We start from the raw sequence: 12,527 nt of genomic DNA on the forward strand, positions 1-12,527 counted from the left end.
CTGGTGGAGGAAGAGAGATTGCAGCCCGACACTGTGTGTACTTTGTGCAATAGCTTCCCTGCTGGGAAGAATCACTGCTTTTTGTCGGCCTGCAGACTGAAGGGTCCCAGGTTCTATTTGGGTCAGGGCCCAGGCCCAGGTTTCAGGCTCCATCCCCAGTAGGGGGCGTGCAGGAGGCAGCTGATCAATGATTCTCTCTCATCATTGATGTTTCTATCTCTCTCTCCCTCTCCTTTTGTCTCTGAAATCTATACAAATATATATATATATATTTTTAATTTCTTTACTGATTAAGGTATTACATATGTGTCCTTATCCCCCCATTACCCCCTGACACTCCCCCACTCATGCCCTCACCCCCCTGTTGTCTGTGTCCATTGGTTAGGCCTATATGTATGCATTATACTAAGTGAAATAAGCCAGTCAGAGAAAGATAAATATCACATGATCTCACTCATTTATGGAATATAATGAACAACATACTCTGATGAACAAAAACAGACCCAGAGACAGACAAGCATCGATCAGACCGTCAAACCTCAGAGGGAAGGTAGGGGAGGGTGGGGGTAAGGGGAAGAGATCAACCACAGGACTTGTATATATATATATATATTTTTTTTTTTTAAGAATCACTACTTTTGCTACTATATTGATACAAGACAATCTTCAGTCTCATCTGTCTCGTCTTCCAAGCGCTCCATGGCCTGGTGTGGCTCCATGGTTGAGCATCATCCCATGCACCAGCTTGACCTTTCCTGGTCACTGATTCTATTCCTGATCAGGGCACACGCCGAGATGTTTTTATCTCCCTCTCCCTTCCTCTCTCTGGAATCAATAAAAATATTTTTTTAAAAAATAGAAGAGAGGGAGAAAATGGCTGCCCAGGTCCTGGGCTCAGGCGTGACTCAGCACTCAATTTGCTGCCACCTCTCCTAGCCCCTCTTCTCCCCCCAGCCTCTCCCCAGATTCCACTTGTCCGCACCTTCTCCCGCTCCTCAGCACGGTGAGTGTCTGTATCCGAAATGTCCTATGAACAGGGTTCAGTGAAAACAAACACACAAACGCTGGCCGCAGAAACGGGGAAGGCTGAGTCTCTGGGAGCTCCTCTCTCACCTGCACTGCATGGTCCGGTCAGCGCTTCAGGCTGCCCCCTCTAGGCTCAGTCCTCCGTAATTACGGAACCCAGATCTCAAATGCCCTGGCGCCAACAATCCCTCGAATCTCCTTTTCACAGTCAGGGGCTGTGCCTGTCTGTCAAGGGACGCGGCTGTGTGCCACACGGTCTCCCCCCAACCCTCTGGGCTCAGAGGTCTGGCAAACTTTCCTGCCCAGATCCCTGGTTTTTACCTTTCCAGGGAAACTCTGCCCTTCCCGGCTGCAAACTGTCTCACCAGCTGAGTCTCCTTCGCCAATTCGGGGTGGGTGTTATTAGTTTCAGCTGCTCACTCCATTTGCTCTGGGACAAGCCCTGGGACGCATCTGCCTATTCCGCGCCATCTTGTGTCTCCTAGTTATTCCTGAATAGAGACTGGCTGACTCCCTCATATCTCTCAGGTCTCAACACCACCATGCCTTTCCGTGGGGTGGGGAGAAATTTGAGTCCCCCCCCAACTCACCTTGCCCCTTTATAACCCTTCCTAGCTTTGTTTGGCTCCAGGGGACACAGGTCACCCAGGAAGGCACTCTCTTTTGCATAGTTATCTTGTTGAGCGTAGTCTCCCTGAACCAGTCAACTCGGGGGCCAGGGATTATGGTCTGTTGGGTTCGCTGCAGTGTCCCCAGTGCTTAGAACAGTACCTGGTGCACCACAGGCACGCAATAGAGGTTTACCCAGTGAATTTTTATGATGTATTTACTGAAAGAGTCCAAGACACTGTTAGGGGCACAGTGAGAAACGTAGCCCCTACCATTTTCTCCCTCCTGGGTGTTTGTGGGGGTGCTGTGCCTCAGTTTCAGCAGCCCCCCAAAAGGGATCTGAAGTCGCTGTTCCTATGCTGGGCGCTTGAGCTCCGTGCCCTTAGGTGTAGTCTTTCAGCCAATCCCCGTGGGCAAGGCTCAGACTGAGCTTGGCCTCCAGCAGGTGCCTGCAGGCGCCCCTTCTGCTCCCATCAGGCCCCGCCCAGGTGGGCAGAGCCACGGCCAGGCCAGCACCTGTAAAAGTTCGAGGCCAGGCACCTCAGTCACTCCCATGAGCATCGCAGCCCAAGCGCACACGCCTCGCGCACCTTACGCGCACCTTCCGCCCGCCAGCCCGCCAGCTCTCAGGTCCCAACGCAAGGCCGGCTGCATGCCACCCCGAGTCCGCCGCCCACACAGACGACAAGATGGAGATGGGGGACCTGGTCATCGACGTGAAGCCCGAGCCACATCCGTGGCCCCTACAGGCCGCGGGGCTGCAGCAGCGTTCCCCAAAGGAGGTGCCCGCGCCGGGCAGCCTCGAGGAGGCACCCCGCTCCTGCCCTACCCTGGCGCCCGCCGCCGCCCGTACCATCCTCACCCTCGACTTGCAGAACCAGTCGGCGCCGTGGACTTCTCTGGTCCCTAATCCTCACGACCGCCAGCCCTGGACCGACAAACACCCCAATACCTTGACCTGCGGCCTCTGCCTGCAGACCTTCCCGCTGGAGGCCATCAAGGCTTTCATGGACCACAAGCAGCAAGGCTGTCAGCCCTCTCACGGCCCCAGCCCTGGCCCGGACTCAGAACTTGAGAACCTGAAGGCTGTGACTTGCCTCCGCTGTGGCCGACCATTCACCGAGGCCTGGGAACTGCTGCGCCATGCCCAGTGGGACCATGGACTGTCCATCTACCAGCCGCAATCTGAGGACCCAGAGGCTCCGCTGCTGGGCCGGCAGAGGTGGCTGCAGCCAGGTCAGCGGTGGCCGGGCAGGAAGTGGAGGCCAAGGGCTCCCGGGCGAACAGGACCCCACCTGCCCCGTGTGCAGGAAGGCCCTCAGCACCTTCGGCAGCCTCAAGGTGCACATGCGCTCGCACACGGGCCAGCGGCCCTACGCCTGTGACCAGTGTCCTTTCGCCTGTGCCCACAGCAGCAGCCTGACTGTGCACCAGCGCTCACACACCCGGGAGCGGCCCTATACCTGCGACCTCTGCTCCTTTGCCTGTGTCCAGAGGAGCAGGCTTAGCCGCCGCATACATGGTCTGGTGCCCGGCAGGGCCCGCTTTGAGAGCCCCCACTGCCGTGTGCCCTTCCGCCTGCGGGCCACCCTGGACAGACACCCGTGGCAGAAGCACCCCCAAGCAGGCGGGGAGGCCCGAGTGGCAGAAATGCCCTTCCCCCCTGCTGTTCCTGGTACCACTACTCATGTATCTGTTGATCACGTCCTGCTGTGAATGAATCCTCCCTCCCTCATTCCCTCCCTCTAGTTTGTAAAATATTAAAAAAAAAAAAAAAAAAAGGAGACTGGAGCTCCCTCCCTCCCTGCCATGTGAGGTGGCTCTCTGAAAACACGGAGGAGTGCCCTCACAGGCACTGAGCTAGCTAGCACCTTGATCTTGGCCTTGTTGTTTTAGCAAGGAGTTCATGGTATCCTGTGACTCAGCCCCCTGGTGGTCAGTGCACTCCCACAGCCGGAGCCCAGAAGCCGGGCTCATGGCTGGTGAGCACAGCAGTGGTGGCAGCGGTAAGGAGCAAGCAGCAAGGGAGCAAGCGGAGAGTGGTTTAAAGCACCGAGTGCTGAGCGCCGAGCCCAGCTCCGGCTCTTCCCCGGCTGCCTGCCACTTTGTGCACTGCTACATCCCCTGGGGGGCCCCGGATTGGAGAGGGCACAATCCAGGTTGAGGGGGACCCCCCCATGCATGAATCCATGCACTGAGCCTCTAGTGTATATATATATCCTATCTAATAAAAGAGAAAAATGGTAATTGGCGTACGACGATACCCTTTTCATTGGCTAATCAGGGCTATATGCAAATTAACTGCCAACTATGATTGGCAGTTAACTGCCAACTAAGATTGGCAGTTAACTGCCAACAAGATGGCGGTTAATTTGCATATGTAGGCACAATGCAGGGAGGCGAAAGGGAAAGCAGGAAGAAGCCCCCTGCCACTGACAGTGATCAGAAACCCAGGGGGGAGCTAAGAGCTGGGGGGCAGGGCAAAGGCGGCCCTGGGGCCGCCTTTGCCCTGCCCCCCAGCCATGATCGGAGAATCAGGTGCCTTTTCCGCCCTGGCCAGTGATAGCAGGAAGTAGGGGTGGAGCCAGCGATGGGAGCTGGGCACGGTCGAAGCTGGCAGTCCCGGGAGCTAGGGGTCCCTTGCCTGGGCCTAAAGCGGAGCCCACGATCGCGGGGCCGCTGCAGCTGCGGGTCCCTGCTGCCCAAGCCGGACGCCTCAGCCAGAGGCGTTAGGCCTGGGCAGGGGCGGAGCCTGCAACTGCGGGGAGCTGGGGGTCCCCTGCCCAAGCCTGACACCTCTGCCAGAGGCCTCAGGCCTGGTCAAGGGGCCGATCCGGTGATTGGTGATCGGAGGGTGATGAGGGTCAACTCCTCTGGCCGAGGCATCAGGCCTGGGTGGGGGGCGGAGCCAGGGATTGGGGGGATATGATGGTCCCCTTGCCCAGGCCTGATTCCTGGGCCAGAGGCCTCAGGCCTCGGCGGGGGCCAGAGCCAGTGATCGGGGGGAGATGGGGGTCCCCTGTCCAAGCCTGACACCTCTGGCGGAGGCGTCAGGCCTGGGCAAGGGGCCGATCAGGCGATCGGAGGGTGATGGGGGTCAACGCCTGAGGGCTCCCAGTATGTGAGAGGGGGCAGGCTGGGCTGAGGGACACTCCCCTCCCCACACACACCCAGTGCACGAATTTCGTGCACCGGGCCCCTAGTATATATATATAAAGGAAGAGCACATCCCACTTTCTGGCCCTTAAAGGTTGGTCTAGGGGAGGCACATGACTCTGGAGAATCGATCACACTCTTGGAGTTCTGCTCTTTTTTTCCTTTTCAATTGGCTGTCAGGGACGTGAACTACCATGTGAGTCCATGATTTTCTGATAGCCATGAGACCAGCCTGATGGAGAAAGCCAACTCAGTGGAAGGTCGCCATGCAGAAAGACACACAACGAGAAGCAGAGAGTGCTGCAGCCGTGGAGCTCCTGGGTCCCGTGGCCTGCAGCTGCTGCCCTGCCCTCCCTGCTGACACGCAGCAGCCCATTCATGCCTCTCCTCCTAAGCCAGGGGTGGGCAAACTTTTTGACTCGAGGGCCACAATGGGTTCTTAAACTGGACCGGAGGGCCGGAACAAAAGCATGGATGGAGTGTTTGTGTGAACTAATATAAATTCAAAGTAAACATCATTACATAAAAGGCTACGGTCTTTTATTTCAATAGTTTTATTCATTTCAAACAGGCTGGTTCCGGCCCGCGGGCCGTAGTTTGCCCACGGCTGTCTAAGCCCTCTGATGGAAACTTCCAGAAGGAGGGCCTTCTGAAAACCAGCCACTAGACTGTCTCTCACCTGGTTCTCTTCCTATGGAGATGATGCTGGTCCCAGCCTCTGACTTTGGCTCAAAGCAGCTGACATCGCAATAACACCAGGCCCCAAGCCCAAACACGAGAGAGGGGAGGAGATGAGAGATATTTGCCCCGGGCGCACTGCCGAAGAAAAGATCCCCTGGAAAGCTGCGTGCTTTAATACAGTTTATTTCTCCTCTAATTGAGGTACTGGCTTTTAAAAACAAAATAGTTCGGTTAGAATATGAGCGAGTGCTATCTCTAGAAGCAGAAAAGAATCTTATTGTGAAACTAAGTTTCAGGAGGTAAAAGCAATCTTTAGTTTATAGAGTTTCCTGTCCCATCCCTGAATGGCTTGTCTTTTTTCTTAGAAAGAAAACAAAACATAATTTTGCTTGGGGGAAAACATGTCCTCTGTCGGTAGAAGCTGAGTGACAGAAGCATCCTACACTATGGCTCCTCAAGCCCCACCAAGCTCCGTCACCGTGGTCTGAGCACCGGCAGGCACTGGACGCATGGTCCTGAGTGACATCTAGGAGAGTTTGTAGCATTCCGTGTAGGGGGCACCCTGACCTAAGGACACTGGACGTTCAAGGCCCATGTGCCACACGCGTGTGCAAAGCATTGACACAGCAGTTTACTGTACGCCAAACATGTCAAACTCTCGGCCCACGGGCTGCATGCAGCCCATAACGAATATTTTTGCGGCCCAGCCAGTATAACGGTATGTAAGAAACGTTTTAATAAAAATTTCGTAACTTAATTTTTACAATATCCTGTTATACATAATTATTAATAACGAACTACAATGTTCGCTGATGACTGATTACTATAATCATGTTGCATTCATTTCCCTAACGCGCCTTACGCGCAGGCGCACCATTTCTCTCCATTGATACCAGCAGCGGATATTTTAGCAGCTGATTGCCAGGTCATTAGTCTTGGACTGACTTGTTTGGTGTGCGCAACAGGAAATATTTTGCTTTCAAAGAACAAGAAAAAATAGGTTTATGTGCGTTTCGCTTATTAATTTGTGCAGTTATTCAGTGTCTGGTAAGTTAATGTTCAAGAAAAAATATTATTTTTTATTAAAATGTTCTATTATTTCTTTTTAAATATACTTCATTGATTTTTTACAGAGAGGAAGGGAGAGGGACAGAGAGTCAGAAATATCGATGAGAGAGAAACATTGACCAGCCGCCTCCTGCACACCCCCTACTGGGGATGTGCCCACAACCAAGGTACATGCCCTTGACTGGAATCGAACCTGGGTCCTTTCAGTCCGCAGGCCGACGCTCTATCCACTGAGCCAAACCAGTTACGGAAAAATGTTCTATTATTTTATGTTAACGATGACTCATTTATTTCAGCCCTTTGTATCCAGCATGTGTCTATCGAAATAAACACGTTTCTATGAAAATTGAAGCTCTGTTTTTTGTGTGACCCACATATACTTAAACCTTGTTTGTTTGGCCCATGTGAGCCTTTGAGTTTGACATGCCTGCTGTATGCACTGCACAGGATACCTTTCTACAACCCAAATATTGATACCACTCTTTAGCAAGAAGCCTCTTTTGCCTGAGTTGATATAAAACTGTGTTGCTGACCAGCCGGTGCATGGCTGCTTTGTGGGACTACTTTGAAAACTACTTTGTCTGATGACTCCTGTATCTGCAATGACTGCTTGGTCTACAGTGAAGTCTCTCCTATATGCCTGGGGCTCCTCATGTCCTCTTCCAATTCCCAGCGCCCACGGAGGTCCAGCCCTAGCCGAGGGGCTGTGACCCGACATTGTTCCATTCCCGTGAGCAGCCTTGACCTGTCGGCTATTGCCGATCTTGTAGATGAGAACTAAGGCGTCCCATCTTGAAAAGATACATGTCTACATGGAGAGAAATCAGATAGCAACATAACCTGTATAAGGATTTAAAATCGGCTCCAAACAGTCCTTAATGGGATTATCTCTTCCTTGTTCTTTTCTGCTCTGAACATGATTGGCAAGGCTTGGCCGGTGGGAGAGTTGCTGGTTGAGGAGTGGGGAGTGTTCTCCTAGTGCCACCTTCCTGCTATTGAGGATCTGATTGGTTTGAGTCCACATTGTGGGCGAGGCCACTATGACAGATTATGCATAGCAGATCTGCTTCTTTTCTATTTCCTGCTTCTGTGAGCCTGAGGCATGGAGCCAATAGGATAAGACCCTTCTTTCTTGCTTGCTCTCTCTGGTGTTCTCCTGTTGTTACCAGGAACACCCCACCTCCTCCCCCCCCCCCCCACCCCACCCCGCTGTGTCCAATAACAAACCACATAAGGTGTTTATTGAGAAGGGCAGCCAACCGAGAAGACAGGGCGCTTACAAGCATTCAAATCCTGTCTTACAGCAAGGTGCAGGGGACAGGACTATAAAGGGGAAGGGGCTAGGTGAGGCTGGGACCAGAATGCAGCTATGTGCGGCCCTGGGGGTCCGCAGACATCACCTATTGCCCTTAGCCATCAGGCAATGAGATGATGTTGATGAGATGATGTTTTGACTCGTGGTGGGTCAGTCTGACCCTGCTCATCGGTTCTGCTTGCTGGATTCACAGCTGAGTCACTTCCTTAACCGCTTCACACAGGCCTTGAAAAAAAAAACTTAAGAAAAACTTAACTCCCTATTCACATATAAGAAACTTGACTCCCTAGTCACCTAAGTGTATGTGTTCTAAGATTTAAAATAATATGATTATTTTTTCAGATTAATTCAGGTGCTCTATCAGATTATAAGTCCCTCTATCACTGTCATGAAGCGAAATTGGAAAACTTTGCAGTTTGGCCACCTGGCTCTCTCTCTCTCTCTCCTTGTCTCTCTCTTTTTTTTTTTTTTTTAAATATATTTTATTGATTTTTTACAGAGAGGAAGGGAGAGAGATAGAGAGTTAGAAACATCGATGAGAGAGAAACATCGATCAGCTGCCTCCAGCACATCTCCCACTGGGGATGTGCCCGCAACCCAGGTACATGCCCTTGACCGGAATCGAACCTGGGACCTTTCAGTCTGCAGGCCGACGCTCTATCCACTGAGCCAAACCGGTTTCGGCTCTCCTTGTCTCTTCACATGTGTATCAGGACTCTCCTCTCTTAGGTCTTGGTGGCCAGTGGGTGGTATATTTTAGACATGGACTTTGTCAACAGGAGTGGCCCGGGGATGCCAGAACAGGCGGTGGGCCCCTGGTTAATAATACCTCATTTCCTATTTGTTCATCTGGAGCCCCACAGGGAAGGGGTCAGACCGTCTGTCTTGCTTTCCTTGTCACCGGTGGCAGGGTGTGTGCACCAGAGATCCCGAATAGGGACATAAACAAGATCGACATTGTTCCTCTCTCACACGAGGTCTGCTCTACAAAGACATCACGGGCCCAGGCTCCTTCTAACTCATGGCTGCCCCATCCCCAGGGCGTTACCTTGGTCTCCATGGTCCAAGTGGGCTCACCTTCTCATTTGCATTCCAACTGGCACGGAGCAGAACTGTGAAAGGGACCTGGGACATGGAGGGTGAGTCCCTTTGCCTGACTGCAGCCTGTGGGCTGGACACCTGCTTCTGTAAACTCAGTTTTATTGGAGCATAGCCTCTCTCATTTGCTTAAGTATTGTCTAAGTTGAGTAGTTGCAACAGAGATAACATAATATGGCTAACAAAAACCTAAAAGATTTACTTTCTAGCCCTTTAAGGCAAGATCCTTCATTAAAGGCAAGATCCAGAGGCTGTTTACTTCTGCTCACACTCCATTGACTAGACCTTAGTCACGTGGACACACCTAGCTGCAAGACAGGCTGGGAAGTGTAGTCTTTGTGCTAGGTGGCCAGTGGCCCATCTGTATACGATCAGTTATTTTTAGAAGGGAAAAAGGGAGAATGACTTTTGCAGGACAACCAGTTATCTTCCCTATTCTGGATCATGTGTCCTTTGGCCAGATTTTGTGCCTGTTATTTTTTTTAAAATATATTTTGATTGATTTCAGAGAGGAAGGGAGAGGGAGAGATAGAAACATTAATGATGAGAGAGGATCATTGATTGGCTGCCTCCTGCAAGTCCCCTACTGGGGATCAAGCGCACAATCTGGACATGTGCCCTTGACAGGAATTGAACCCAGGACCCTTCCATCCGCAAGCCAAAACTTGTGTCCACTGAGCCAAACCAGCTGGGGCGGTGCCTGTTATTTTAAAATTCTGAGCTTATAAGCCGGGTTCCTGTGTGCATTTACAGCACGTTGATTTCTTTTGTCACCTGTGCTTTCCTTTCCTCCTTGGGATATTTTGCCACATCAGAACCAGAGTTCCACTCAAGAGCTGACTGACTCTCAGAGGCTGCTTCCTGAGTGCCTTTGTCTGCAAGTGCAGAACAAGTGCCTGGCTGTGCCAGCCGCCCCTTCACTCCCAGGCACGGCCTCTGTTGGCGTGATTAGTCCGCTCCACCATCCCACATCTCTGTCTGGCCTGGGTCCAAAGCAGAAATGTTCCTTCACTCTGAGAATGGAAAGCACCTCCCAGGCCAGTTGGGCACTTGTGCTGTGGATGGGGGGTGAGCAGGAGTCCGAGCAGGAGTCCCAAGAGGTAAGGTCCCACCCCCTCCTTTCGTGCCATATCCTACCGCTGGTCGCCTTTGTGATCCGGGCCGGGACTTTCTCTCATTCTCTCCCTCAGTGACAATTCTTCCTCATGGTTCAACCTTAACATGCAAGCCCTCAGCTCTGAGGCCTCCTGAAGCAGGCATGCAGCTTCTTAACACTCCTCCTTCCTCATTGGTCTGCCTCTTTCAAATACCCTCCCATGGCTCTATTCAATCTTTAGTCTCAGCACAACATCTCGGTTTACACACATGAGATGATATTCACCTCCCTGGGTTCTGGCTGACTGCAGAATAACTGAGAATCAGACCTGGGGCAAAATTTGGAATTACTGTGGACTGAGTGAGAAATGAGGAAAGAATTGAGGGTTCCCAGCTCAGAGAGAAGGCTGCATGGTCACTGTCATCAAACCTTGGAAGGGCTGTCATGTGGGAAAGGGATTAGAACGCCTGTGCAAGGTTTCTGTAAGATTTAAAAAATATATACTTCTATTGATTTCCGAGAGGAAGGGAGAGGGAGAGAGAGAGAGAGAGAGAGAGAGAGACATCAATGATGAGAGAGAATCATGGATCGGCTGTCTCCTGCAGGCCCTCTACTGGGGATCGAGCCTGCAACCCAGGCATGTGCCTTGACAGGAATCAAACCCGGGACCCTTTAGTCTGCAGGAGTCCTATCCACTGAGCCAAACCAGCTAGGGTGGTTTCTGTAAGATTTGACTTTTTAAAAACCATGACCAAGTATTACTTTGATAAATAAAAAAATAGAACAATAAAGATAGACACACAATATGGGTCTTGTTCTAAAGGGCCCAGAATGGCAAAACTGGGATGAAAAGGAACACTTCTTGATGCAAAATCAAAAAGACCCATCTAAGAAGCAGAGCTGTCCACTACGAAATGGGTTGTGTGGCAAAGTGAGATTCTTGTTTTGATGGTATTCAAGCAAATGGTGAACGACCACAACTACTTGATCCCAAGCGGAATGGGGAGTTTAACAGAATGGCTCTCCCAGCCCGTGTCCTTTCGGTTACCAAGTAAGAGTGACCTTCTCGCGGCAGCTCAGGTTAGGTGGGGTTTCTGGAGAGAAGTCAGCTCTCACTGGACCCAAGGAAAACCAGAGCAACTTGGCTGTGGAACAGGGGTGGGGGTTGGGGGGTGGGGAGGGGATGAGATCAGCTCCAGGCCAGCCCCACTGTGGCGACTCAGCTCTCAGCTCTGATTCTGGTGTTTTTTAGTTCATATTCTTTCCCAAGAATCTGGAAGGCCATTGGCAAGACTTTGGATTTGGCCTCCTCTGAGTCAGGCGTTCAGTCCTGGTTCAATCAGTGGTGGTCATGGGCGTGGAGTGTCATGATTCAAACGTAAGGGCATGGTGACAGAGATATCCATGCTGTGGGGGTAAAAATTCTCAGAAAAGTTGGGAGGGGCAGACACCCTCAAAATGATGGTTAGGGTCCTGTCTAAACTCAGGGCTCACTCATTCTGAGTCAAAAATAATTCCAAGCTGATGATGTTTTTCATGGGGTTATAAAGAGGTCAGGACTGATTCCTACTCAGCTGAAGGCGTACACTTGAATTAAAGTGAGGGGATGGGAGCCCTAGCTGGTTTGTTCAGAGAATAGAGCATCAGCCTGCAGACCAAAGGGTCCCGGGTTCGATTCTGGTCAAGGGCATGTACCTCGGTTGCAGGCTCCTCCCCAGCCCGGGCCCTGGTCATGGTGCATGCAGGAGGCAATCAATTGATGTGATTCCCTCACATCGATGTTTCTCTCTGTCTTTCCCTCTCTTTTCCACTCTCTCTAAAAATCAATGGAAAAATATCCTTGGATGAGGATTAAAAAAAAAAAAAAAGTAAGTGAGGGGACAGGAGAGGTGAGGGCAAGTCCGTGGGAAGAAGTGGTGAGAACGGAGTAGACATAGCCCACTGGGCAATTTACAGGCCTTGGCAGGTTGCCTACTGAGACACACAGTGTGTGGGACAGAACCACCCACTGGCTGAATTGCAAGTTACACTCCACCTGTGTCAATGCAGATTTTTCCTATGCAGTTTTAAAATTAACTTTTAAATTTTAGAATAGTTTTACATTTTCAATAGGCTGGGCAAATAATAGACAGTTTCTAGATAGCCCACACCCAGTTTCCTCTGTTGTTCATATCCTACATGACGATGGTACACTCTCACAACTAACAAACCGATATTAATATGTTACTAACTAAATGCCATACTTAATTTGGATTTCATCAGTTTTCCACTGATGTCAATTTTTTCCATTTCAGGATCCCATTCAAAGTACCCATATAAGTTTCCCAGGGCTGCCAGAACAAATTACCACAAACGTAGTGGCTTAAAACAATCAAGATGTATTCTCTCACAATTCTGGAGGCCGGAAGTCCAAAACCTGTAGGGCGTCTCCATCTGAATCCTTCCACATCTCCTCCAGCTTCTGGCGGCTCCTGGTGT

At 51.2% G+C, this 12,527-nt stretch overlaps 1 pseudogene; it reads left to right on the forward strand.

Moving 5' to 3' along the window:
* Window positions 1–2,188: 2,188 nt before the first annotated feature.
* On the forward strand, window positions 2,189–3,366 carry LOC132223058 (zinc finger protein 296-like; annotated as a pseudogene).
* The last annotated feature ends 9,161 nt before the right edge of the window (window positions 3,367–12,527 follow it).

This window comes from Myotis daubentonii, chromosome 21 (genome assembly GCF_963259705.1).
Source record: "Myotis daubentonii chromosome 21, mMyoDau2.1, whole genome shotgun sequence".
Lineage (NCBI taxonomy): Eukaryota > Metazoa > Chordata > Mammalia > Chiroptera > Vespertilionidae > Myotis > Myotis daubentonii.